The 25,436-nt window shown below is 49.0% G+C and overlaps 2 pseudogenes; both read right to left on the bottom strand.

Annotated features, from left to right (window-relative positions):
* LOC129132018 (uncharacterized) overlaps nt 1–25,436 on the bottom strand; it is a 234,639-nt pseudogene that overhangs the window by 127,178 nt on the left and 82,025 nt on the right.
* On the bottom strand, nt 8,379–12,587 carry LOC143695824 (uncharacterized; annotated as a pseudogene).

Here is a 25,436-nt window from a genome sequence, read left to right on the forward strand (position 1 = left end):
GAGCGCAGCGTCGAGGGCGGCGGCAGTCTCGACTGGCGCGGTGCCAAAAGTGCGCGCGATGAGCAAGGCTCACGGGAGAGCTGGGGAGGGCTATCAAACCGACGCGGCAGCGTCAGACACGGGTAGAAAGGGCGGGGCGGCTGCAGGGCTCCAGCAGGCTACTGTGGGGGGATGCAGGGGACGTGTGGTGGTGACGTCAGACCCGGAAATCTGGACGCAGAGATCGGCTCGAAACGCGGTCCGAAAGGGGATACCGGCAGGGGGAGGGCCGCGCGCTTTGGCGGGGGGTGTGGCTACAGCGTCAGAGGAGGAGGAGAGAGGGACAGGAACAGACAATAGGGAGGAGACTTCGGAGGTGGAGCAGGACGGAGACAGTGACATCAGTACAGGGGAGGCAGGGAGCGTTCCCGAAGGCGCGCGTGCGCGGGAGGTGCGTGCTGAGCGAGGACGGGGGTGGGTCCAATCCCCTGTGACCTCTCGGGCAAAGAGGAGGGGCCACGCTCGGGGTTCGACATCCCGGGGCTCCACCCCCTCTCCGGTCCCAATGCCTTTAGCCTCAATCCCTATGGTTCAAACCTCTTCCACTCAAAAGAAACATTCAAGTATTCAACCCTCAATGCCAGCTCAGTCAACAGCCATGCAAACTCGGTCTCAAACATGATTGCAAGCGTTGCAGTCTGACAAGCAGGAACCGATCGAGTTCGTGTCGTCATCACGGTCGTCCAGGCAGGCGACAGCGCCACCTCGTGGAGGGATGACCACACTGCAGGACATGTCGGACCTGCTCGACAGCGCCACCACATCACCTGATGGCCAAACTGCGACAATGCAACAATTTTTTCCAACGATATATAAAAAGAAAACCACATTAAAGAAAACAAAAACAACAACAACAACAAAAGGATAATATTCCATCAACTTCAGGATCATATGAAGTTGAAGACAGCTCAGATGAAGCACAGCCTCAAGGAGAAGAAATGATACACATTACAGCAAGAGAGGGAATTCCAGCATTCCAGCTTTCAGCAGCAGAAGCAGCAAGAAATCTTCTGCAGTCTTTTGATGCAGCAAAAAGAACACGTTTAAGAGAACCTCAAGTTTCTTTTTCAGATTTAGGAGCAAGACCGAAAACCTCAAGTCAAAGAACATGGAGCGAAGGATCACCAAGAGCCTCCATGATTCCATTGTGCAGGCAATGGCCAATGGAGTTTCCAGAGGAGGAAGAAGAACGACCGATAGAACCAATAGACTGGAAGGAAATTAGAAATGAATTATCAAAAGAAAAGGGTCTGATCAGAGGATCAGGAGACATAATAATGCCAGTGACATATGATGCACAAGGTCAAAATCCAAGGTGGGAAAGGTTGGGTCATGAAGTGATCAAAGACTTATCAAAGGCCATTCAGAACAATGGTCTGAATTCACAATTCTTCAAACAGCTCCTGAAGGGGACATTCAATACGTGTGATTTCATGCCATTTGACATTCGATGTTTTGTGTCAATGATTCTTAAAGGGTCCTTTCAAACTAATCACTTGGGGCAAGGGTTTCGCTTGTGTTTCCACAGGGCGAGGTCTGAAGTGGGTGTCAGCGCGACACGTGAAGCCATTTCGGACAAGAGAGCAAGAGAGCACTGATCCCAGAAGCAGAGAAACGAGCATGCAGACGGAGGAAGAAACTCAAGTTGTGAACAATGACTCAGAAGAGGGACAAAAAGAATAAAAACTTTGGGGGTTTTTCCTTTGTGGCTTTGAGTGAGAGCATGACAATGATTTTTCATAAGGATGAAGTCATGAGCTTCATGATGCTCATGCTTTCATCTGTTGCTTTAAGCAATGGAGCAAATTTACCCATCAATCAACCAAAACAAAATGTTTGGGAAACTTTAGCCCAGGCAGCGAACTTAGAAAGTATCTGCCTGACACATTCGAAACCAGGGAAACCATTCACAGCATGCATGGTTGGGTTGCCAGTGGCCAAATGGCCAATTCCAGGACACTCTTCAATGGAGATTTCGCAGGTCATCAAAGATCCTGTGAATGAATGGTGTGCTTGGACACATCTTTTACCTGTGGCTTCTACCGAACCACAGGAATTGGAAATTTTCGGGTCCACAACAATGAGACTATGCATGAAATTCGAAATTTCGGATGTGTCAAGGACAAACAAAAGCGTTGATGTCACTCCAAATCGCAAGTTTTATAGAAACGCGTCAGCTTGGTGCAATCACACCGAGACGACAGCCAAAGGATCAATCCAGGTCCCAGTGCAATTGCCACGTGGGTTGTTTTTAATTTGTGGGGACAGAATTTGGCACGGCATTCCTGCAAATGCCAAGGGAGGTCCATGCAGCATTGGGAGGATTTCAATGTTATCACCAGATTTGAAAGTATTGAGAGAGCAAAAACATAAAGAGAAAAGGTCCTTGAAACATTACAGTACAAACTGTGATGATGAAGTATACACCTGGGACAAGGCAAGGAGAATTGCGGCAGCAATTTTCTCACCTCAGACAGCGTCGGGGGTGGCCTTGACTCAACTGGACCACATGAGTTGTTGGTTGAACAAGCATGCTCAATCAGTCTCTCTCGCTTTGAGTGATATGTTAAAAGACATAAGTAGTGTGAGAGAGGCAACTCTTCAAAATAGGGAAGCAATCGATTATCTATTGCTTGCTCATGGACATGGATGTGAAGAGTTTGAGGGAATGTGCTGCATGAATCTCTTGGATCATTCAAGATCAATTCATGAAAGTATTCAAAGAATGAAAGACAGTATAAAGAAACTCGGCGAAATCACTGGGTCATGGATTGATGATGTGGCGGGATTTTTTGATCTTTCTCCCTTATGGAGAGGGTTTTTAAAAATGGGATTTTATATTCTAATAATACTCTTAGTCCTCATGCTCATCGTCGCATGCATCTTTTTATGTGTGCGACGTGTCATGAGTCAAGTTGCCAAAGAAGTCTTCTTGGTGCAAAGAGAAGGGGGAGATGTGGGAACTCAGCACATCGCTCCCAATGTCCAGAGATGCCAGGAGAACCCTTGGGGGTCTCGGAAATCCTGGAATGTTGCCAAGAGTGCTTGGTGGCTTGATTTTGATCCATCCACAGAAGTGACAGCAGTTTGAGCACATGAGAATCACTTTAGAGTGAAGGGTGTAAAAGGGACACATTTATAGGGTGAAATATAAACTTTAAGGTTTTTGGTACAGGGGGGTTATGGAGACAAGATGGAGGGATCAGGGCGTGTCTCATCCTTCTTCTTTCTTCTTCTTGTCTTCCATCTCCTGTGGTGATGTTGGCACTTGGGGATTGGTTTATGGTGAAGGTGTACTTGCCAATATGGGTGAAAAGTATTGGAAAATAAAAGTAAATATCATGTACGTAGATTTTAGTATAAAAAGACATGACCGCCCCGTGGGTGGTCACGAGTGCCCTTGGCTGCCTTGCAGATCAGACCTCTGTTGGGCAGACAGAAAATTTTGTAGATAAGAAACAATAAACAATCTGAAGATCGAAAAGCTGAAGAGTCCAGACTCGTCCTTTGAAGTGCGTGCCACCCAAGAACCACCCTACCCGTGTCTGGGCAGAGACAGAGAGCCGAACCCGACAATAGTTGATCCCAGTCCTCTGTAATTTGTTCTTTTTCAGGGGACTTAGTCTTGCTAAATCATCAGCTTTATTGTTCCACTCTCCTGCTGGATTTCCATCTGTCTGGTGAAAGGCTGCCCACCCCAACAAAGTTCCCTTGGCTTGTGATGTTGAAAATTTCTTGCCACTTTTCCTTTTGCCATACTGGAATTCTGTTAACTTCCCAATCATTTTGCTGCCAAAAAGGAAGCCACTCAGTACATCCTTTATACACAGCATAGGAGTCCGTGTAGATGCAGACAGGAGAGGTATTCTGTACCTCATGTTGGAAAGCACTCCAAACAGCTCTCAGCTCCCCAACCTGAGCACTGCCTTCTCCCTCGGTAATGATTCGTTCACCAGAGGAAATGTGGAGGGCTGCTGCCCTGTATCTCCACACCTTCCCCTCCTGTTTAGCAGAGGCATCAGGGAACCAAGAATTTGCTGATCGTTTGGTGGAGAAAGGAGGGGATACTTTAATTACAGAGGCAGGTTTGTCATGGCTGCTGCCCAAATTCTCAGTTTCTTGTAGCGCTAAATTTTTTACAGCTCCTTCTGTTATTGAGAAAATGTTACAGTAATGTTCAATCTGAGCATACCAGTTTGCAGCTGAGGCCCTTTGGCCCACCCTGTCGGCGGGGGTGGGGTGGGGGGTCCCAGTAGTGACTGTCTTAATAACTTTGAAAGGGCCTCTCAAGACAACTGGTTGTTGTTGTGCAATTTTTCCCACTTCTATGAGAGCTAAGCTAACCACAAACAATCCTTTTTCCCAGGTAGTGTATCTTTTTTAGCATCTTTAAAACCACAGGAATAGAAACCAACAGGCCTCCTCAGTGTTGCCACCACTTGGGGCGTGGCGTCCCGGGTCAAGGACGGCTCAGTGGCAGCACCTTTGCCACACAGACCAAGTACACGCACTCACCAATGTGGTGGATGGTGAAATGGTAACTATTTCTAACTGGTTTTTAATAAACAATGCTAACTTCTTTGAAAAATAAGGTCCAAGATGAATAATAGGGCCTAATAAGGTAGAACCAAGGGCAATCAGTCATGGGGGCTGACTGAACCATGACTTAGGATATCATTGCAGGACTTCCTCAGTTTTTTGGCTAATAATTGTTAACACAGTTGACTATTTGAAATCACACATTTACCACAGCACCGAACTATCCGCCCAGAGTCTGCGACAGCTGACCTTAAAAGAAGAGTGATGTTGAGAACTCATGTCTGGATTCACGTTTACTCATGTCTGGATTCACGTTTCTCCAAAACTCCCTTTGAACCTTTTGACCCAGAAAAACTCTGGGCTGATTGGCGATCATTCCATTCAAGTAGAGCCAGAACCTGGCCAGAGTTCGAACTCTACTTGATGGATACCACTTAAAACAAGACTTTCAAAAACATTTATGTGAACCATGACTGATACCATTTTTGTTGAGATTTTTCCCCCAGTCCTTCTCTGCGCCGGCCTCTCCTTTAGTTTGGTCACTGAGTTTTTCACGACCCCGGTATGGTCTGCCATCGGGCTGCTTGATGATTCGTCACAGCCTTTAGGAAGCGGGGTATACGGGCCACGGGGGCGTCTGAGGATTCAGTCCTGCAAAACAAGCTTTACAAATTTCATTAGTTTTTGCCCTGAAGGTCCAGTTTTATCGACTTAAGCGGGCACCATTTAATTTTACTATTTTTCTTGACGGCTGTGTACCCTCGCCCTGTGAGTACCAGCCTCCAACCCGTTTCCCATTCTCCTAACTAATTTTTAATCATGACTTGTGGGCGTTCCTCTAGTGCCCGGGTGGCCCAGTGCCTCTGGGCAGGACTTTTTGTTTCGTCTCCCCTGGGGAACTGATTTAAAGCCAGCAGGGCGGTTGCTAGGATGCATGCTTGATCTTTTGGCCGGATGGAATTGGTAAAACCCTCTGTCAGGCTTCGACCTCGCCCCTTTGTCTTAGCATTGGGCCGCTCCCTCCCTCTAGGCTTGCCCCGCCTCCTGCTGGGGGAGGCCAGTGCCTTGTAATGAGATTTCCACCCCATGCTTCAAGCGGCATCAGCTCCCCCTCCGTGTCTTTTCCTTCCTTTTTGCCTGCGCGTGTCTGCGCTGTCCTGCAGACCTTCTCCGTCTCTGCCGATCACGCCCGTGTCCGCATCCCCCCCTTCTGGGGCCCACCACCCCGTGGCGCGTAAGGCGGAGGCCCCGCCCAGGCTCCCTCGGACTCTGAGTCAATGGCAGCGCCCCGCGCCTCCGAGTTAATGGCGGTGCCCCGCGCCTCCGAGTCAATGGCAGCGGCCCGCGCCTCTGAGTCAATTGCAGCACCGCATGTCTCTAAGTTAACGGCTGCGCTCTGCACCTCTGAGCTAACGCCTGCACCTCGCGCTTCCTCTAGCAGCCTGTCCCAAATGACCACTTTTTCCCCTCAGCCAGCGTGCCTGAGCTTGGGAGCTGCGAAGAGCATCCCCGCGGCTGTAAATCCCCACACTTGGCAGACTCACGATCACCCGCAGTCTGTGCGGCCGCCCCCACACCCTGCCGGGGCCCTGCCTGCACACAGTCCTGTGTGGTTTTCCACATTTCCTGCTCCTGCTTAACTTTTCACAGAGCCTGCGTGACTCTGCCCCATAATTTAAGATTTCGCCCCGAGCCTGAGGACAAAGCCTCCTCTGCTAGGGCCCCGGTACAACTATCCCACACTTCGAGGTGGAAAATATCCACCAGCTGCCCAATAACCCCAATCCGCAGGAGCCTCGACACTACGAGGATAAAATCTCCTGGCTCACAGTCTACGCCCCACTGCCTATGAATTTTAAAAATGACCTTTGGGAGGTACTCCATTTTCTCCTTCGCCGGTCCTCAGCGCCAGACTTCCTCCTTTGCTGGTCCTAAGTGCGAGACTTTCCCCTCTCGCCGGTCCTCTGGGAGCGTCCTCCCTGCCGGGGACAGTCCTGCTGCTCCGGCTGCCGTTCACTCACCCAGGCGGTTCCTGCTTCCCGGATTGTCCCGGGTTTTGGCACCACTTGTTGCCGCCGCTTGGGGCGTGGGGTCCTGGGTCAAGAACGGCTCGGTGGCAGCACCTTTGCCACACGGACCAAGTACACGCACACACCAATGTGGTGGACGGTAAAATGGCCTTGATTAACAGTTGAACCAGGTCATTTATAACAGGGGTTAACGGTAAAAGGTAACAGTAAAAGGGGAGGGGTTCTGCCTGACCGTAACATCGCAATATCTTAACCTCCCACACATCGGACCCTCAGGACCCTGCTGCTGTAGCTGTACTGACAGCCCTGAGGAGCCAAATCCCCATTCCACCTGAAAGGGATCTGTGGGATGGACAGGGTCCAGTGCTTGGTGAGCTGTTGCTTCAAAAAACAGCAATTGCAATGCTTCCTCCTGAGAAGGAGTCCAATCCCATTTCACCCCTTTGCTCAGCAAGTCATGAAGGGGCCTGGCAATTATTGAAAGATCTGGAATGTGTTTTCTCCAGAACACTAATAATCCTAGAGCTTGCTGGAGATCTTTCCTGGATTCAGGCATTTTGATCTGATCTAAAGAGGTTAGGATATCAGGTGGAATACATGTCATACCTCCTTTCCAGCAAATTCCCAAAAACTTCACTTCCTGAGAAGATTTCTGAATTTTCTCTGGGGGCATCTGCAAATCAAGACTTTCTAAGTGAGAGATTATTTTCTGCTGATGTTTCCCTACTACCTCTATTTCACACACACCACCCCCCCCCAGCCCAGAATGTCATCAATGTATTGTTAAACAGCTACAGAATCAGGTTTGGGTGTTTTTTCTAATTCCTGGGCTAAAGTAGGGTGGGCCAAAGTGGGGGAGTGTTTGTAGCCTTGGGGAAGCCTAGTGAAAGTGTATTGCTGTCCTTTCCGTGTGAAGGAAAAACGGTCCATATCTCCTGGCTGTATGGGTATCATAAAAAACATGTCTTTGACATCTATAGTTGCCATGATTGAGTGAGCTTTTTCTTGAATTGATGTCATTAATTCAGCCAAATTTGGGACCGCTGCTGTAAGAGGGTCTGTGTTGGCATTAAGTCTACTGTCAGCCTCCACTTCTCATTGGGTTTCCAAACTGGCCACACTGGCAAGTTGAAAAGAGAATGGGTATTGACTATTACTCCTTGGTCTCACAAGTCCTGTATAACCAGTTGATGCCCTCTTTGGCACCAGAAGGTAGAGGGTATTGTTTTACATGAGTAATTTTGCTAGACAGTGAGGAGGATGCAGCTTGGAGCAGTCTAATGTTAAGACGTGGCACGCCAAATGTCCACAGGAATCCCTCAGAATCTTCCCACTGCCTCCCAGCAATAACATCCATCCCTAATAAATTGTTTGGAATATCCCCAATTTTGACAACTAATTGATTCTCCTCTCCATGGAGCGTGAGTTTTACTAAGGCCACATTCATAGATTCTGTAGTTCCTAGGGCATTTAAAGCACAACATTGTTTCTTTGTTGGAACAATTCTACACTTCTGGGCATCCTTTTTGTTAGTGCAGAGATTTGTGCCCCAGTGTCAATCAGAAAGGTTACAAGTGCCTGTTTGAGGCCTGTGATAGCTGTGATCTATATATCTCCTGATTTATGTTTAGTGAGCATTCTCAGATACATCCATGCTCCAGCCCTTTGCTCACCTATAAGGGATGGAGAACCTAGTTTCTCTGGTTCTGTGTTTGCTTTGGCTCACATCCTAAATTCTGAGGGAGAGGCTGGGAGAGGGTTTCTTTTGGCTCACTGGCTGGATTCTGAGAAGGGAGGGGTGCACTGGGTTGAACTGATAAATTCGGTTTCTGATAGTGCCAAATTTGTTATTATTTTCTGTAATTTATCAAGGGGCAAACCATCCATCACCTCTCTGGGGACCCCCCTTTTAACTTCCAACAACCACCAATGGTGGCGGTTAGAGATCTGTTTTCCCTTCCCTAAATTTTCACCGTGAGGAGCCCCGATAAACCAAACACCGTTTGTTTTTTCTGATTTCTCCTCCAGGGTTTTTACAGGTCCATATCATCTACTGTAATTAATCAAATCTACTGCAACCTCGCTCCATGCCCAAACTTTATGGCTACTGGCAGGTGAATCAGATTGAGAAGCTGGGGGCTGTGAGGGGATGGAGTATGGAGTGAAACCAGGATCAGTAGATCCAGTTTGGTCAGTGGGGTTACCAAGGAATCTATCTAGTCTCTCTATGGGACCCAAGGCCAGTATGGTTTTCTGTAAAGTAATTGCTGTAGGTTTAGGAAGCCCTCAAATTAAAGGAGTCATAATTTCAGGCTTTACCGGTAATTGCACTGGTGACTGAAAACCAGGAATCAACCTTTTTCATGAATCATTTGCAGGCAGGTGGCTTTGTGGGCGCCTTCCAAAAGCTGGTCGGGGGCACTGACTATAGCTAAAGGGTCTCCCCTTTCCAAAGGATTAATTCCCCCGGCCCAGAAAGGCACACATTGTGTCAGGGACCACGTGTCACACTTATCTCCTGTTGTTAGGAAAACTCCATGTCCCCAGTACCCACTGGCCTCCTGTTCAGTTAATTTAATTTGATCTCCACCAGTGAGGGACACTTGGAAGACATATTCTGTCTCCGATTCTTGTGGAAGGCACCCAAATTCTTTCTTCAGCTTAGTCAATTTGGTAGTGCTGAATGGTATTTGTTTAGTTGTGATATGTGGTTCAAAATCTTCATCATTAATATAGTTATATTCTGTTTTAACCAAGGGTCTCAAATGAGGGCAGCAGTTTTCTCCACAGTTTTTTTACTGCCTCTAGTTCCTTATGGGGATAAATCTGTTTAATGTGAGGAGTTTCTTTTCCTCTGCCTGTGTTGAGGAATCAGCATTCAGTGAATTCTTAACATGTTCCTCTCTAAGGCCAGCTTGTAACAGATGGATCTCATTCTTTTCTTCATTTAATTTTTTTTCCAAATTTCAACTAGGTTTTGAAGGGAGTCCATTATAGCTTTTTCCTCACTTCTTCAGTTTAAGAGAGTTTTTATAGCTGCTGTGAGACAAGCTCCCAAAACTGAGCAGAGAATAGTTTTATTTTTGCCCAGTTTAAATTTTGTTTCATGTTGTAAAGAACATACTCTATCAATAACATTTTTCAAATTAAATCAGTTACTTTGTGCCCGTTCTTCTCCTCCGGGAGAAGGTTTGGCATTGTGTTTAGCTAGTAGAGCATAAAATTCAGCTTTAACTTTTGCGCTGAGGTTTTCAGTCATTTTGTGAAGGGACCAAAACCATGACAGGGAGGTGTAGACTTAAGGTACACAACCACACAGCGTCTGCTATGTTTCCTTCTTGGGAAGGCAGCGGCGACCTGGTTTCGGAGTTCAGCATGGTGATCCCCTCCCGGGACCTCTCGGGCCAGTAACGAACACTAACACCAATGTGGTGGACGGTTAAAGGCGATTTATTCTTCTGTCTCAAGGGGTTTTATGGACTAAGGGGTTTCTCTACGTCAGAAAGGGGTTTGGCTATACTTTCTAGGGTTAGTATGGAGTGGAAAGTTACTGGCATCTATAGGTTAGGGGGGGCTACATGTTTGGCTACATTCCAAGGGTGATCCTTATCTCTGGGGAGAGGGGCAGAAGGAGTCCTGTAATTTTCCGTCACAGCCCGAAATCTTCTGAACGCCTGTCCCTTACCTACCACACTTCCCCCCCCTCTTTCACAAATGAATGAGGTAGTCCTATACATAGGCACTGTAATGAGGTAGGAGGTTGAGCTCTGACTAGGGAAAAGGGTCTTGGGAAACCTGAGTAAGTTTCTGCCAGGCAAGTCTCTCGTGACTGGCATCAGTGCTCTGTCCATGGTGACCTGGCAGATAACAGGACTGTCCACGAGACCCTGTGGAAGCACCCTCCATTGGAAACGGAGGTTAGGCCGATTACCGTTTGGAAACGCAACGGAAAAGGCGAAGTGTTCTCTGTCGTCCGGATGCAGGGGTATCGAGAAGAAACAGTCTTTGATGTCCAGCACTGCGCATGGCTGTCCTTCAGGGATAGCTGAATTCATGGGTAGCAGTGTCTGGACTGGACCCATGGGTCGAATCATCTTGTTCACTTCTCTCAGGTCGTGGACGAGACGATAACCCTCTCCGGACCTTTTGGGGATTACAAACACAGGGGTGTTCCATGGGCTGGTGGAGGGTTCTGTGTGACCCTTTTGCAGTTCGCGGTCGACCAGTTCCAGCAAAGCTGCCACTCGAGGCTCTGACAAAGGCCACTGCTCCCTCCAAATAGGATCTGATGATTTCCAAGTCAATTTGATCGGCAGCTGAGGGTGTACAGCAGTGGCCTTTATGATAAATTTGTAATCCTGACTCCTAGCATAGCAAGGACGTCCCTTCCTATTAGTGGCGGAGAGTTTTGCAAAATGTGGGGGTAAATCACTACTGTCTGTTCTGGTCCCTTGTTCGTGTGAAGTGTTATAGCCACCAGCTGGGTGCTTTTCCACGCCCGGGTTTGTCCCCCCACCCCGTTCACTGGAGGGACTTCCTAAAACTGCCAATGCCTGGGCCAATGCGACTGGGGGAGAATCGTGCAGTCTGATCCCGTGTCTGCCCAAAACTGAAGCCCTACGATGTGGGGGTCCTGACTGCCATAGAGGCGGCATGTCCCCCATATCATCAGGGGTTCCTTCCCTATTTTCATGGCCAGGGCCACCCAGGGGTCCCGGTTTGGGGCGTCCCCTGCTGGTCCTGTAGCGCTTGCGTGGCTTGTGATGATGGGGGGTGTGAGGGTACGGTTGGTGGTGCTGCATAGCCCTGCCATTGTATCGCTGGCGAGGGTGCAATACTGACTGCCTCGTGTGGGAGCATAGGGTATGAGGATCCCCTGCCCCACTGTGGGTTGGCATAGATGGGCTGTCTCGCATCCAGAGCGGGAGGGGGCTGAATATGGCCCGCACGCCCCCTCCCTCTCCCGTTTCCCCGGGGCCGGGATCTACAGTCCCTAGCAAGGTGACCTCTCTTCCCACAGTTCCAGCAGACCCCTCTGGGACGCTGTTGGGGCGGGGGTGTTGCCTGGGGAAGCTGTGCCGGCTGGGGACAGCTTGCCGCGACATGACCTGACTGTCCACATTTGAAGCAGGCCATCACACTGGTTAGGGTGTGGACGGCTGCTTGAAGTGGGGTCAGCTGCTCTTCCCTCACAACATGCTTAATCATGTCATCCAGGCTGGCCCCGGCTGGCAGGGAATGCAATATATCTTTGGTTACGGTGTTACATTGCTGCCAAAGGCAGTCGGCTACCACCGGGCCTTTTGCGACAGCGGGTAAATTAGAAGAGTCCACCGCAGCCTGAAGGCGGTCGACAAATTGTGTAAAGCCTTCACTCTCCCCCTGTTTGATGGTCGACCATGGTGTCGGTCTGGCCACCACCCTGGATGCGGCGCATATAGCTTCTCTGGCCGCCCGGGAAGTCGCCCTGACTTCCTCAATCCAAAGCTGCGCAGCTTGTTGCTGGGGCGTGGCTACTTCGTCATGCTTCCCCAACAACCTAGATAAACTCGACCCGTGGAGTGGCTGCCCTTCCCCCGCTGTCTGAGCGAGCATGGTTGCACATTGGTCCGTCCATTCCTGTTTAAATATTATCAAACCCGCCCCATCAAAAAGCATACGGCTTATTTGCACTATATCAAAAGGGAGTAAATCATCATTGCTAAAAAGACCATCCACGAGAGTGGAAACCACCCCTGAGTTAATTCCTTTTTCTGAAATAGCTTTTACTATTGTCTGAATGTCTTTAGTATTAACGGGAGCATACGTTCTTTGCTGGTTCCCCTGGGGTCCTGTAATTCTCACCGGGAAGGCATACACGGACGCCACGGGCGCCCATCCCGCGCATTCGATTTTGATTTTACCCCAGTTGGTGAGTTCGTATTGGGGCTGGTTCCTGACTGTGTTAAAAGTTTTATTTGGTTTCGTCCGAAACCGCATTGATTCTGTTTTCTCTGCTTCCGAGTCGCTGCTGGACTCGGTCGGCTCCGCAGGGCAGTCTGGGGAGCTGTGGTTCCCTTCAGAGTTGGAAGTCGACTGCCAATAAACTTCCAGTCTCCCCTGCCGTTTTGTTCAGCTTCGGCCCTGCTCCTCCCCTCGGAGGCGGTGCCGCTCCCGCCCCCTGGGCTCACCCTGCCTCCCACAGGGAGGGATCTCTCCCATATATGGTGGCATCAGTGGGTGCGGATCCCGAGTGAGTGCCCGCCCTCTGTCGCACCCCCACACGTGTCTGCTGGGATCCACAGCTCCCGGCCGGGCATGGGCTCAGTGCTGGTTTCACGCGCATGCGTGTCTGCGGCTGGCCGCGTTTCCGGGTTCTTCCCGCCGCGGGCCGACGGGCTCCACCCCTCTTCCCGGCCACCCGCGCCGTGTTCAAATGGGTAAGGCAGCAGATCCCCTCCGCCGCCCGCCCGCGCGCTTGCCTTCTCGATATTTCGGGCTTCTGCCGCCAATCCCTCCCAAAAGGACCGCGCGCATCCCTCTGCCCCCTGCGCTAAGTCGGCCATTGGCAGGGAAGGGATGGCCGGGGGGCCCGCGGACATTCCGGGGGGTTCCGGAGGGGGTTTGGGCCCCGGCGGGTCCCTTGAAAGGGTCAGGGGGTCCCCCGGGGGCTCTGGGGGTTCTGGGCTCGGGGAGGGATGGGATGCGCCCGGCCCCCCCGTCTCCCCGCTTTCAATCGGGTCGCTATCAGGGGGGGTTCACGTTATCGCCCCCTCCCCCAACTGTGGCGTGATTAACAGACAGGAACGCGCAGCGTTCCACGTCTCCCGTTCTTCTAATGCTTTGTGTAGGGCTGCTTCTGCCTTCCCCCACGCTTTCAGACTTTTGCTGCTGCCCGTGGCTTTTGTGTCTTCTGCTAACATGACAGTGCATTTCTGCCACACCTCAGAATGCAATATATCTATGGGTCGATCAATGACCCCGAGCTCGAGGAGTCTCGTTAAGGCGAGATTAAAATTCCTGAGCTCACATTTGATTCCCCATTGCATATATATCGAACTTACGACCTTCGCTATCGCTTCCATACAAATCGCGGGTCCTGGGGCGTCCCCCTGCTCCGCCACAGTCGTTCCCGCCGCTGTGGCCGCTGTCCCCTGGCCAGGAGTACCCCCGTTGCCCGGACTTGTCGTTCCCGGGTTTTGGCACCACTATGTTTCCTTCTTGGGAAGGCAGCGGCGACCTGGTTTCAGAGTTCAGCACGGTGATCCCCTCCCGGGACCTCTCGGGCCAGTAACGGACGCTAACACCAATGTGGTGGACGGTTAAAGGCGTTTATTGAGGGGTCTCAGGGGCATTTATGGACTAAGGGGTTTCTCTACGTCAGAAAGGGGTTTGGCTATACTTTCTAGGGTTAGTATGGAGTGGAAAGTTACTGGCATCTATAGGTTAGGGGGGCTACATGTTTGGCTACATTCCAAGGGTGATCCTTATCTCTGGGGAGAGGGGCAGAAGGAGTCCTGTAATTTTCCGTCACAGCCCGAAATCTTCCGAAAGCCTGTCCCTTACCTACCACATTGCTGTGTTTCCCTTGCTTCCCTGGGTGGGTGAAGAGACTAAATGTGCCTGGGAGGTTCTACTCAGTTACTTCAAGTAGTCCCTTCACTTCCCAGACAGTCCAGATTCACACATACACAAAAACAGTTTCCCTTTTTGCACTAAAAGATCTTTTGTAAAATTCTGAAGGCAGAGCCCTCAATTGAGTATGGGGGTGCTTTTCACCTAGGCATGTGCAATTTGTGGGAAATTTGAGTCACTCCCTTTCCTTTTTAGACAACCACTCACCCCTTTTGGGGTATCGGGCTCGGTGCGGCTGGAGAGAAACATCCTTCCCCTGTTACAGACTACACACAACCCTGCAAACCCCTCTGTCTGTCAGAATCCTGTCCATGACGCCAATTTAATGTCACGATCCGCTCGTACAAGTGGGGTTGTGATGGTTCATTAACTGATCTCAGAGTGCAAAAACAACAGAGAGGGGATTTCAGTCTTGATCAAAACAAATGCACCTTTTATTGAGTGCCCACAGCAGAAGCAATAGAAGGATTAGAAAGGAGATAAAGGATAGAGGGAGAGAGAAGAAGACAGGGGTGGGAATAGCTACCAATGGAGAGACAAAATCCTCGTGGTCCAGCCAATAGATCCATCTTGTCACGTTGGGGAGAATCTCAAATTCTTTGCATAACTCAGGGGTTTTTTATAGTCATCCACCAAGGGGAGAACAGATAAAAGACAATGGAGAATAAGTCTATTGAAAATGAGTAAGACAGTCCATGATCCAAAACAGGACAAATCAATCTCAGCGGTGAGCGAGACCCATTGTTTTCAGGATTGGTGTCTATGAGAAACCAGTCTTGGTGCAGCAAACACACCTGCAGGCAACACTTGGCAAACATCCCACTTCAGTCAGGCCAGTGCCCATGTGTTAGAATTTTAAGGGTCTCAGTCTCAGTCCTTGGGAGGAGGCTTCCCTTACAGCGGTTGTGAGGCAGATGAGGGATCTTCTATGGGGGGATCACCAGAGTTACTCCAGAAAGTTCATCTGGCCAAGAGGTGGGGAAATTCATGGGCCATTGTGATGAGCAGGGATTGTGAAGCAGGTGTAAGTGTACAGAGCAAGCCGCTCCCTGTCAGCCCCTGCTCGAAGCAGTTGTAACGTGGGGGCACAGCAAGCACAGCTGCAAACAATCACTTGGCGAGCATCCACCCCAACCAGGCCAGAACTCCAGCCAGGGTCCTCAGGGTCTTCCTCTCTGTCCTTGTGACGGTCGTGAGGCAAATAAGGGAAACTTCAGACCATCTCTTACAGCAGTTTACTTTATCTCTTCCTCAACAATCCCCCCCTCTGGCAGATATCTTCTGTTATTGGGCCATTGAGTGTCACTGCATGACTGGTTAAAAATTCATCATCCCATTGTGAGATGCTCCGGCCAGAGGGAGGAGCCAAGCATTCCTACCTGGATATAATTTGACATTTGGAAGAAGAGAGACAGCCTTTTCCCACTGGATTCCCAGAGGAGCAGCTTTCTTTTCCACTGCATTCCCAGGAGAAGTCCAGGCCCATCTACGCCACCACTGGACCTTGAGAGGAAAACTCCACCCTTCTACAGGATCACTGCTTCAACAGAACCCCACCTGTCACTCCAGGAGCACTGCAGCCTCCATTTAATAGGACTGCTACCACCACTGTGACCCACAGGGTGTCAGGTCATATTCTGACTCTGCCAGTGGGGTTTTTTTGTTTGTACTATTGCGTTTGTATTTTTAGTTTTCCTCGTAAATAACTGTTATTCTTATTCCCATATCTTTGCTTGAGAGCTTTTTAATTTCAAAATTATAATAATTCAGAGGGAGGGGATTTACATTTTCCATTTCACAGGAAGCTCCTGCCTTCCTTAGCAGACATCTGTCTTCAAACCAAGACAGAATGCCATCCATATAATGTAGGATAATGGCATCTGGGAGAGTCCTTTGGATGGGAGATAGGACAAGGGCCATGTACCACTGGCATATATAGGGGAGTTTTTCTCACTTTGGGGGAGGACTCACTGGTGGTACTGCTTCAGAGGTGCCTGTCTGTTCAGGGAGGGGATGGAAAAGGTGAATCTGGGAGCATCTTGAGGATGGAGGGGGATGTTGAAAAAGCAGTCTTTGATATCAATGACCACCAGTCTCGAGTCACAAGAAAGCAAGGACGGAGAAGGAAGGCTGCAAGGGACCCATGTCCTCAATGACCTCGTTAATTTTACAAAGGTCATGGAGGAGCGTCCACCTGTCCTTGCCAGGTGTTTTGAGAACAAAGACAGGGGAGTTCCAAGGGGTGTTGGAAGGTACAATGTGGCCCTTGGAGAGCTGCTCCTCCACAAGAAGCTCGAGGGTATGTAATTTCTCTGTTGAGAGGGGCCACTGATCCACCCACGGTGGGGTGTCAGTCTTCCAGGTGATTGTGGGGTGGTGCACTCTGCAGTGGCCCCAAATAGAAATCCCGGGACAGAGGTGGAATATCAAGTCAAGCTCCCCACTGGGACAACAGGTCCCTGGCCCACAGGGTGGTGAGTGCCCTGACTACAAATGGCCTGATGGTGGCAGTTTGGCCCTCCAGTCCCTCTGTTGTGATAATACGCTCGCTCCTCATGGAGATGGCGGCTCCTCCAATCACTGAGGTGACTCCAGTGACAGGAGTCAGCTCCGGGTTCAGGGGCCATTGAGGTTGTGTAATGATAGTAACATTGGCCCCTGTGTCCACCATCCCTTGTAGGTGGATGTCATTACCTTTATTCAACTGACTGCACTTTATAAGGGGCTTGTCTTGGCCCATGATTTCAACCCAGAATGCCATTGGGTGCTCTGGGATATTGTCTATGCTTAATGGCAATAAAAAGGCTTGGGCGATCACAGTCTGTGCAGGAAGCGTGGTGGTTTTGTGCAGCAGAAAGTGACTGTGATTTCGTCAGTTGGCCCAACAGTTTGCACTTCCACTATAATATGTATTTCATTTGGTCCATGAATACAATTACCTATTACCAGCACATCCCTCAGGCCCTCTAGGGGTCCATATTTTCTGGTGGGAATACGATAGAAAGCAGAGTCATCAAATTGTATAGACAAAGCACTCACCAGTTGGTGTCAGGTCCTGACCTGAACTTGCTGGAAAGCCTTGGTCACTCTGGTCTGTTGTTCGGAGTATGAAGAGCTCCGCGGGAATTTCCCCACGTATTGGACCTCCAGAATAGTGGGGAGGGTACAGTGAAACAGCTTTCCATTTGCTGTCTTCACACGGGGCCACCCTGCAGTCTGTTGGAATTTTTTTGGCTGATAATCCTGCTGGTGGTGGTGAGGTTACTGGTGATAACAAAACTGAGAACAGTTGTTAGAATGTCTGTTGCAATCCATACAGTGTGATAAATGGCACCTCTTTGGTGGCTGCTGGTCTTTAGGCATTTTGTATTCTGGACAGTCCTTCAAAAAAAGGCCCAGTTCCCCACAATTAAAACATTTTGCAGCGTCTTGGGATGTTAAAAAGGCCCTCTCCCTTAGAGATTGCCCTTGCCACGGTGTGTTCAGTGGAAGATAATTTGTTGCAGGCCTCGTCCATCTGGTTGATTGTAGGTTCTGGGTCTTAATATTGTTTTGCACTCATTGTTTGCCTTTGCCAAGGCCATTTTATTTAGCACTTCCTTCTTGGCCTCTGGGCTTTCTATTTGTCACTCAAGTGGAACTTTACGTCTGTCTACAAATTTCATGAAAATTTCACTTGCCCTTGTTTAATGTTAGTGAAGCTCTGTGTATGTAGGGTGTCGTCGAGAGTGAGGAGCAGGGATGTCTTTGCAGCAGTGGTGATGCCACTGAGTGCAGCTTCTTGTAAATCCTTTGCTTGGTCTTGTGGCTTCTGGAAGTCACCTTCTCCTGCCATTTGTTCAAGGGTTAAATTTGGTTTGTTGGCATCTTTTGAATATGTGTCCGCCAGTGATTGGAGATGCCTTTTTTACTGCCTCTCCCACAGCATGTACTCGACCGGGGTGTGAGACTCTGTCCAAAGTTTCTCTCATCTGCCTCACGATCGTCATTGGGGACCACTGAAGAAAAGACCCTTGTCTGAAGTTTCTGGCCCTGTTGGAGAAAGTTACGTGCCAACGGCTCCGAGACCTGAGCACAGTGCTAAGCTATTGTTCACAGGTGTTGTTTGCTGTATGCTACACTGAGCCCAATGAAAGAAGAAGGGGGCATCTTGCCTTTTTGCAGCAATAGCCTTGGAAGCTGTCCCACCTCTCAGCCTGGCTGGACTTCTTCTGAGTCTTGAGTGGTCCCCCACAGAAGACCCTCACCTGTTTTACAACCACCGTGACAGACAGACTGAGATGTAAGGAGCCTCTCCATCAAAGACCGAGACATGAAACCCCCATGTGAAAAGGCCCCTCTGCTCCTTCCAAGGACTGGCACTGAAACCCCCAGCCCGGGGCAGGTGTGTGGGGGAGGCAAGCTGACCAAAGCAAGATGTTTGCCTGCAGGTTGTGACCGCTGGACCAAGAAGACAATGGCTCTCGTTTACTGCTGAGAACATGGACTACCTGTTACATCTATTCTTTATTGTATCTGTTTCCCCCCCTCCCTCACAATTTTCAATAGAGTTATCATAAAAAAAACCTCTGAGTTAGCGAGAGATTTCAAGATCTCCCCAGACGTGACCTGGTGAACTCCATCGGCTGGACATCAAAGGACTTGGCTGTTCTATGTTTGGTAGCTATATACCTTCCTTTCTCTTCCTCCCTCTTTTCCTTATTTTTCCCTTTTTTCCCCAATTCCTCCCCAATGCATTTGGTTATTCAATAAAGGTGCATTTGTTTTGATTATCACTGCAAACCCCCCTGTGCCGTGTCGGTTTTTTGCACCCTGAGATCAAATCCACGAACAATCACAAAACCCGTTCGTAAGGATGGATTGTGACACGGGGAGAGTAGGCAATTCATGATATTTTTATTTTCATGCACGACCAAGACACGGTCAGAGAAGGTGGCTTCCAGAAATTTTTTTAAGAAATGCAACCCCCAACCATATTCCTTAGCCACTTTGCAGAGCTCCTTCAATTCCCCATAGGGGATCGGCTCCCAGGAATTGATTGCAGTCACTCTTCTGCTGTGTTTACATATAATTGGCAAGCCCACAATCTTTTTGGTGAGCTCTGAGCCCTCCCAGTGGCTTCCCTCTGCAGCTTGGCCCAGTGATCCTCAGACTCAGGACTGGAATCCGGGTCTACAGAATCCCTATTTTCATCCTCCGAGGAGGATGGAGGGCACTTGATGACTGCATGGAGCCTCTTGGGGCAGCCAGAATCTGCCTGTTTTTGGGCAGCTGTGGAAGCCAATATGGGCTCTTTCTGGTCGCTGTCATCACCACTTCTTACTCCAGTGTTGTGGGAATGGGAATGGGAGGGACCATCAGGAGAGGAGTCAAGAGAGGAAGGGGTAGGGTTGGGGTGTGCACAATGGGGAGGGGATTCCCGATAGAGAGGGGAAGTCCCAACATGGACACACTTCCTGACACAGAAGGGAGGGGCAGGGCGCGATTACAGGAATAGAGAAAGTGGGAGGAGGGTCAGAGGTGTCGTTTTTGGCAGAACAGGGAGGTGACAAAATGGCCATTGCCTTGTGGGGTCAGCACCATTTTGTGAGGAAAGGGCAGAAAAACTTGGAGAGGGAGAAGACAAGATGGCAGGGCTGGCCACATTACCAGCACTGTCTGGGAGAACAACTGGGGGTGGTAGAACTGGGTACATGGGCATTGGTAAGAGGGTTAGGAGAGAGCCCAAGGCAGCATGGCCAGTGCTGCCCTGGAGAGGGGACAGAGGACACTGGGAGATGTCAGGGTGACGGTAGCAACCCTGTGCCTGCTGGCAGGATCCATCTCCCAATCCTCCCTGAGGCAGGGAAGAGAGTTTAGGGATGTGAGGGGAGGAACGGGGAGAAGGGGTGTTAAACTGGGGTCCCGAATGTTTCCCAACATTTTCTACAGACTTAGCAATAAGGCCAAAGGATAAAATTTCCCCACTGAAAGATCCCCTTTAACTCAAAGAACATAGAACCTTTATCCTATATGGTCCCAGAACTCATTAGAATGAATTCCCTCATAACATCAGGAAAATACTTGAACAATCAATGAATAAAGCATTTTAAATCTCCCTTTGAAAAATGAAAATTTTCTCCAACAAGGATTCCTCTAACTTGGGTATAAACTTCCCTGTGTGGGTGGATCACTTTGGCTCCCATCCCCACACTTCCTCCCAACATCCAAGAGGAAAAGAAGGCAAAGGAAAGACAAAAAAGGGTGACCCCCAAATATAGTACTCACATGACAGTGGGTCAACAAAACCTCTCCAGGTTGTCCGTCAGCTTCAACCGATCTTCTCGCCTCAAGAATGTTGCCGGTCGCCTGTGCGATTCCCCCAATAAAACTTAGGAGTCTCCTCTGGGAATTGGCTGCTCCAAACATGGCTTAACTTCAGTAGCCAAAAAGCTACTGAAGACGCCTCCAGGAATGCTCCGAACAGGTCCCTGTTCAGGCTGCCAGCTGTCACAAGCCACAAACCCATTGGTGGTGGAGAGAGAGGCAGCGGAGCCGTGACCTTCCAGAAGTGTCTCCAAAGAAACGGGAAGGGTCTTTGTATGGATGCCAGAGAAGGAGGTTTATTCCAGCCACGCACAAAGGGGTTCAGGGACAAAGACAAAAAGAACAGTGGAAGGTCTGGGTTTAAATACAGGGGACATGGCGGGGGGGGGGGGCAGAACAGAGCATCAGGGCCAATGGGCTGAGGGCTCAGGGCAGTAAAGAGGGGAGATGAGGGGTGGCAACCAATAGGGTAAAGAGGGTGGGACACTGAGGCAATATGGGGCCAATGGATAAGCAGGGAAGGGAGAACATTCAAGGACATAAATATAAGGAAAAAGGGAGGGAGAGGCCAACAGTCCAACCAGGGAAGTAGAACTGGGTACATTTGCATATACAACAAAGCATCCTGGAAGAGGGTCTGCTCAATTGCCCTGAACAGGAGAGATTTCTCCAAGTTGAGGTCTGTCTGTCTGTCCAAAGGTCTATAATGGCCTTTGTTCTGTAGGCCCACCGGCCTCCACAGACGCTCAGTGGAAAAAGGGGTTAGAAGCTTTGCTTGTGAAATTTGTGAGACATGCAAACCTGAATATTGCAGCCCTCATGATTGACCACCTGGCCGGAGAAGGAAGCCACTCAGACCCTGTTGGGCAAACCTACATTCCTAGTGAGGCCCTTGAGGGTATTACTGAAGCTGCGCATAGCACATTTTTAAAGGTTCCTGATGCTGTGAGCCCCCCAAAAAGTATTTACTTATGTAAAGCAAGGACTGGCGGAGCCTTATATGCAATTCAATGGCTGCTTGAAACAAGCTCTTAAAAGACAAATTGAGAATGACATTGCCAGACAGGTGTTGCTTTCAAAATTAGCTGCTGAAAATGCTAATGAGAATTGTAAAAAACTTCTGAAGTCCTTGTCTAAGGAGGACCCCACCCTGCTGTAAATGAGGCATGTAACCACCTGTGTGCCTTCAGCATAGGGCAACCGTTACTAATGAACCTTACTGTGGGGGCTGGTATAGCAAATGCCTTTGTGTGGAAGGGGCCAACAGCGGGCCTGTTAGCTAAAGGAGTGAGAAGAAAGGAAACAAGCAAGAAGTTGATAAGGAGCTCTCTCCAAGGCTGTAACTAAGGAGACCAAGAGAAGTGAGGAATTGAAGAAAGAAGAGAACTTTGCAGCTGGAGGAAGTATTTTTAGAAAGTCAGTTGAAGTCACTGTAACTTATTACCAATGATGTTATGTTGATTTATTGTGGCCAATAGTTAGGGTAGAAGAAGTATAAACAATTAGAAAGTGTATAAAAGGTCAGCCATGTTCGATAATAAAGAGTTGCCATCTGAGACTGCTTGTGGTCTCTGCCTTGTGTCATGACTGGCCTGACAGTGACATCTGGTGACCCTGATGTGATTCAACACCCTTAAGAACATACTTGATCTGGACCCATACGGGCTCCTAGAGACTGGCAGCCATGACTCACTGGGACGTAGTGGGGGAGGCGGCGTTGGTGCAGCTGAGAATGGCGGGTGGAAGCCACAGGGAAGCCCAGACCTGATTTTCTCCTATCAAGACACCTGGAAGTAGGTGAGCCACCAACTAGTAATAATGGGAAATAATTTATCTAATGAAGAAGAGACTGTTTTGGCTACATGGAAAGTTTTGTTAAGAAATAAGGGAATTAATACTTCAGACTATGCCCTTCGTAGTATATTGCTGTGGGCTAAATCACAGGATTTTGGCACTGATCCCGACACAGCATTTAGTGTTAAAGCATGGGAAAAAGTCAGGGACAGACTGTAGGAAGTCATCTGAGTGGGAGATAAAACTGTTGTTGATCTAGCTGTTACCTGGGGATTGCTTTTTGAGGCATTAAAGGAATGGAAAACAGAGTGAGAACAAACAGAGCAGGATGTGGATGAAGAATCAGGGTTGATAACAGAAACTGATGAAGGGGATGAGGCAGAGGGGGCCTCTGATGGGGAACTTGGTGAATCTATCCTTGAAGAAGGTGCAGGTGCCATGCAAGTTACCAGGCAGGCTACCAAAGCTTCCAGGAAAGCTGCCAGAGCTTCTGGGCTGGATGCCAAAGCTTCTGGGAAAGCTGCCAAAGCTTCTGGGAAAACTGCCATAGTATCTCCTTCTCAGACTCCTAAACCTCTTTATGTCACAGCTGCGCAGCAGCTCCTGATGGTGCCTGTATACACCACACCACTGCCCCAGGTAGCTGAAATGTCTTTAGCAGAGAGAGAAACCCAGTCTTCTGCCCCCCTGCTTCCCTCTGCTCTAGCCCAGCCATCTGCCCCTTCGCTCCCCTCTGAGCTGCATGAACAATCTGAAAGGTCGTGTCCTCCGTTACCTGACAGTGACAGTGACAGCGAATCAAGTGATGAGTCGCCCGCAGTAACATCGGAGTTGGGGCAGGGAACTGTTGACAGTTCACCTTCTAATAGCTGTAGCCCTACTGCCCCATGGACTTTGCCCCCGCGTCAAGTAACTGGGCTTCCTTGAGAGCCTCAGTGTCCTGGGTTGACTATATGATGCTTTTATCCCCAATTATGTTATGTTGAATAATAAGTTTTGCCCCTTATATTATGTTGAATAATAAGTCTTGCACCTTTAAGACTGTTCCAGAGAGTGAAGCAGCGGGAGAGAAGAAGCAGCAGGTTTTTTCAGACACCGTACTCACTCCTCCACATTTCTGCCCCTGGACTGTTGTTGTCTGCGGATGGACAGACAGTGGGACAGAGCTCTCTTTTGCTTTTAGTTAGTTTTAGCTAGCTGAGGCAAAGAAGTTCCCTACTGTGGGGACTTTTGTTTTTTTCCCTTTTCCTTGGAGCTCTTGAAACCCGCTCTGGACTGAACACCCAGGGGAGCACGGGCAGCTGCATCTGTGGCCCACCAGGCTGGGCCTGGCCTGCAACATTTCCAGCACCGGAGGGACTGATCAGAGACAGAGTGAGCTGAGCCGCAACCCGGGGAGGGACTTTCTCAGTTTGTCATTCTTTTGGAGTGGCAAGAGATTTTATTGTTTGATATTGTTAAGGTTTTGTTGTTTAATAGACAGGTTTTTTCCACCTTTCTCCAAGGAGGTATTTTCTCCCAGACCAGTTGGGGGGAGAAGAGCAGATTGGATCTGCTTTCCTACTGGAGCTCCTTTGGGGGATTCTCTCCCAAATTTGCTCTAAACCTGGACACTCAGGAGTTTTGGGAATTTGTTAGGAAGAAAGCAGCTGAAGAAAAGAATTGGGACATGATAGAAAGATTAGGTGCTCCAAGAGTACCTCAGGAGAACAGTGCTAATGCAAATGTTGCCTGTGATAACCCTATCTATGGCTTTTCCAGGTTTTAAAGCAGCTCCTGGAAGAGGGCAGGATGACAGTCATCACGTCTTTGTCTGGAAGGTTGTGCAAGATCTCCAATCGAAAGTGGCTCAGTATGGCATTAATTCCTCAGAGGTAATGCAATTAATATGTGTAATTAATGCAGATATGCTTGCACCTTATGACATCATGCATATTGCTACTATTTCATTCCAGCCAGTACAATACGGTGTATTTCAAGAAACTTGGAGGCGAGTGGCTGAGCACACAGCTGTAACAAATATGCAGTTGCCTCAACACGACCCTCATCATGCTGTGGGTGTTGATGCCCTACTGGGCACTGGGCCTTTTGCTCGCCCAGATTCACAGGCAAGGTGGGATCCTTCAATTTTGGCACAAGCTCAGCAAATTGGCACGAGTGCTTTAATTAAATCAATGGAAATGGCAGCTCCAAAACAGAGATATGATACTATACAACAAGGGATGAGAAAACCATTTTTGCAATTTGTGGAAGAGCTTGCTGCAGCCATTGAAAAACAGGCAGATGATGAATCTTTGCGACACAAGTTCTGTATACATTTGGCTAAAGAAAATGCAAACTCAGGCTGCAGAAAGATTATTGACACTTTACCTGGAGAACCCACATTGCCTCAAATGATTACTGCTTGCTCAAAAGTTGGTTCAGTAGACCATAAAATAGCAGCTCTTGCTGCAGTTCTAAGACCTTCATCAAAATGCTATAATTGTGGACAGCAAGGGCAAGTAATGGCACAGTGTAATACCCAGAAAATAACATCTAAATCAAATGCAAGCAGCAACGTTATGTGCAACCATTGTGCTAAATTTGGGCACTATGCTAAACAATGCAGGAGTAAATATCATGCAAATGGTCAGCTGTTGCAGGGAAACAGGAAGAGGAGCGCAAAGGCGCATGTGGGAAAACAAATACCCCAAGAACCACAGCAGCAAATGCGGGCCTCCCCAGCACTGCAAAGCTAAACATTTGTGAACAATACTCAGGGGTAACAAGTGGGTCTGCAGGGATTGATATACCCACCGCTGACACAGTAACCATTTTGACAAAAGAAATGTGCAAAGTGCCCCTCGATGCCTATGGTCGAATAGGACGGGGATTGAGTGCGTTTTTGATGGGAAGATCAAGAACTACACTTAGAGGTATTCATGTGCATCTAGGACCTTTTGATGCTAATTATTTAGGACAGATTCATGCTATGGTACCCATTTATGACCCTCCTGTCACTATTCAGAAAGGAACTTGCATTGCTCAAATTGTACCTTTTGTTAGTTCTGTTCCAAATACAGTGGACCAAAGTCGTGGCACAGGAAGTTGTGGATCAACAGGGATACCTCAAGT

Source organism: Agelaius phoeniceus, chromosome 27 (genome assembly GCF_051311805.1).
Source record: "Agelaius phoeniceus isolate bAgePho1 chromosome 27, bAgePho1.hap1, whole genome shotgun sequence".
Taxonomy (NCBI): domain Eukaryota; kingdom Metazoa; phylum Chordata; class Aves; order Passeriformes; family Icteridae; genus Agelaius; species Agelaius phoeniceus.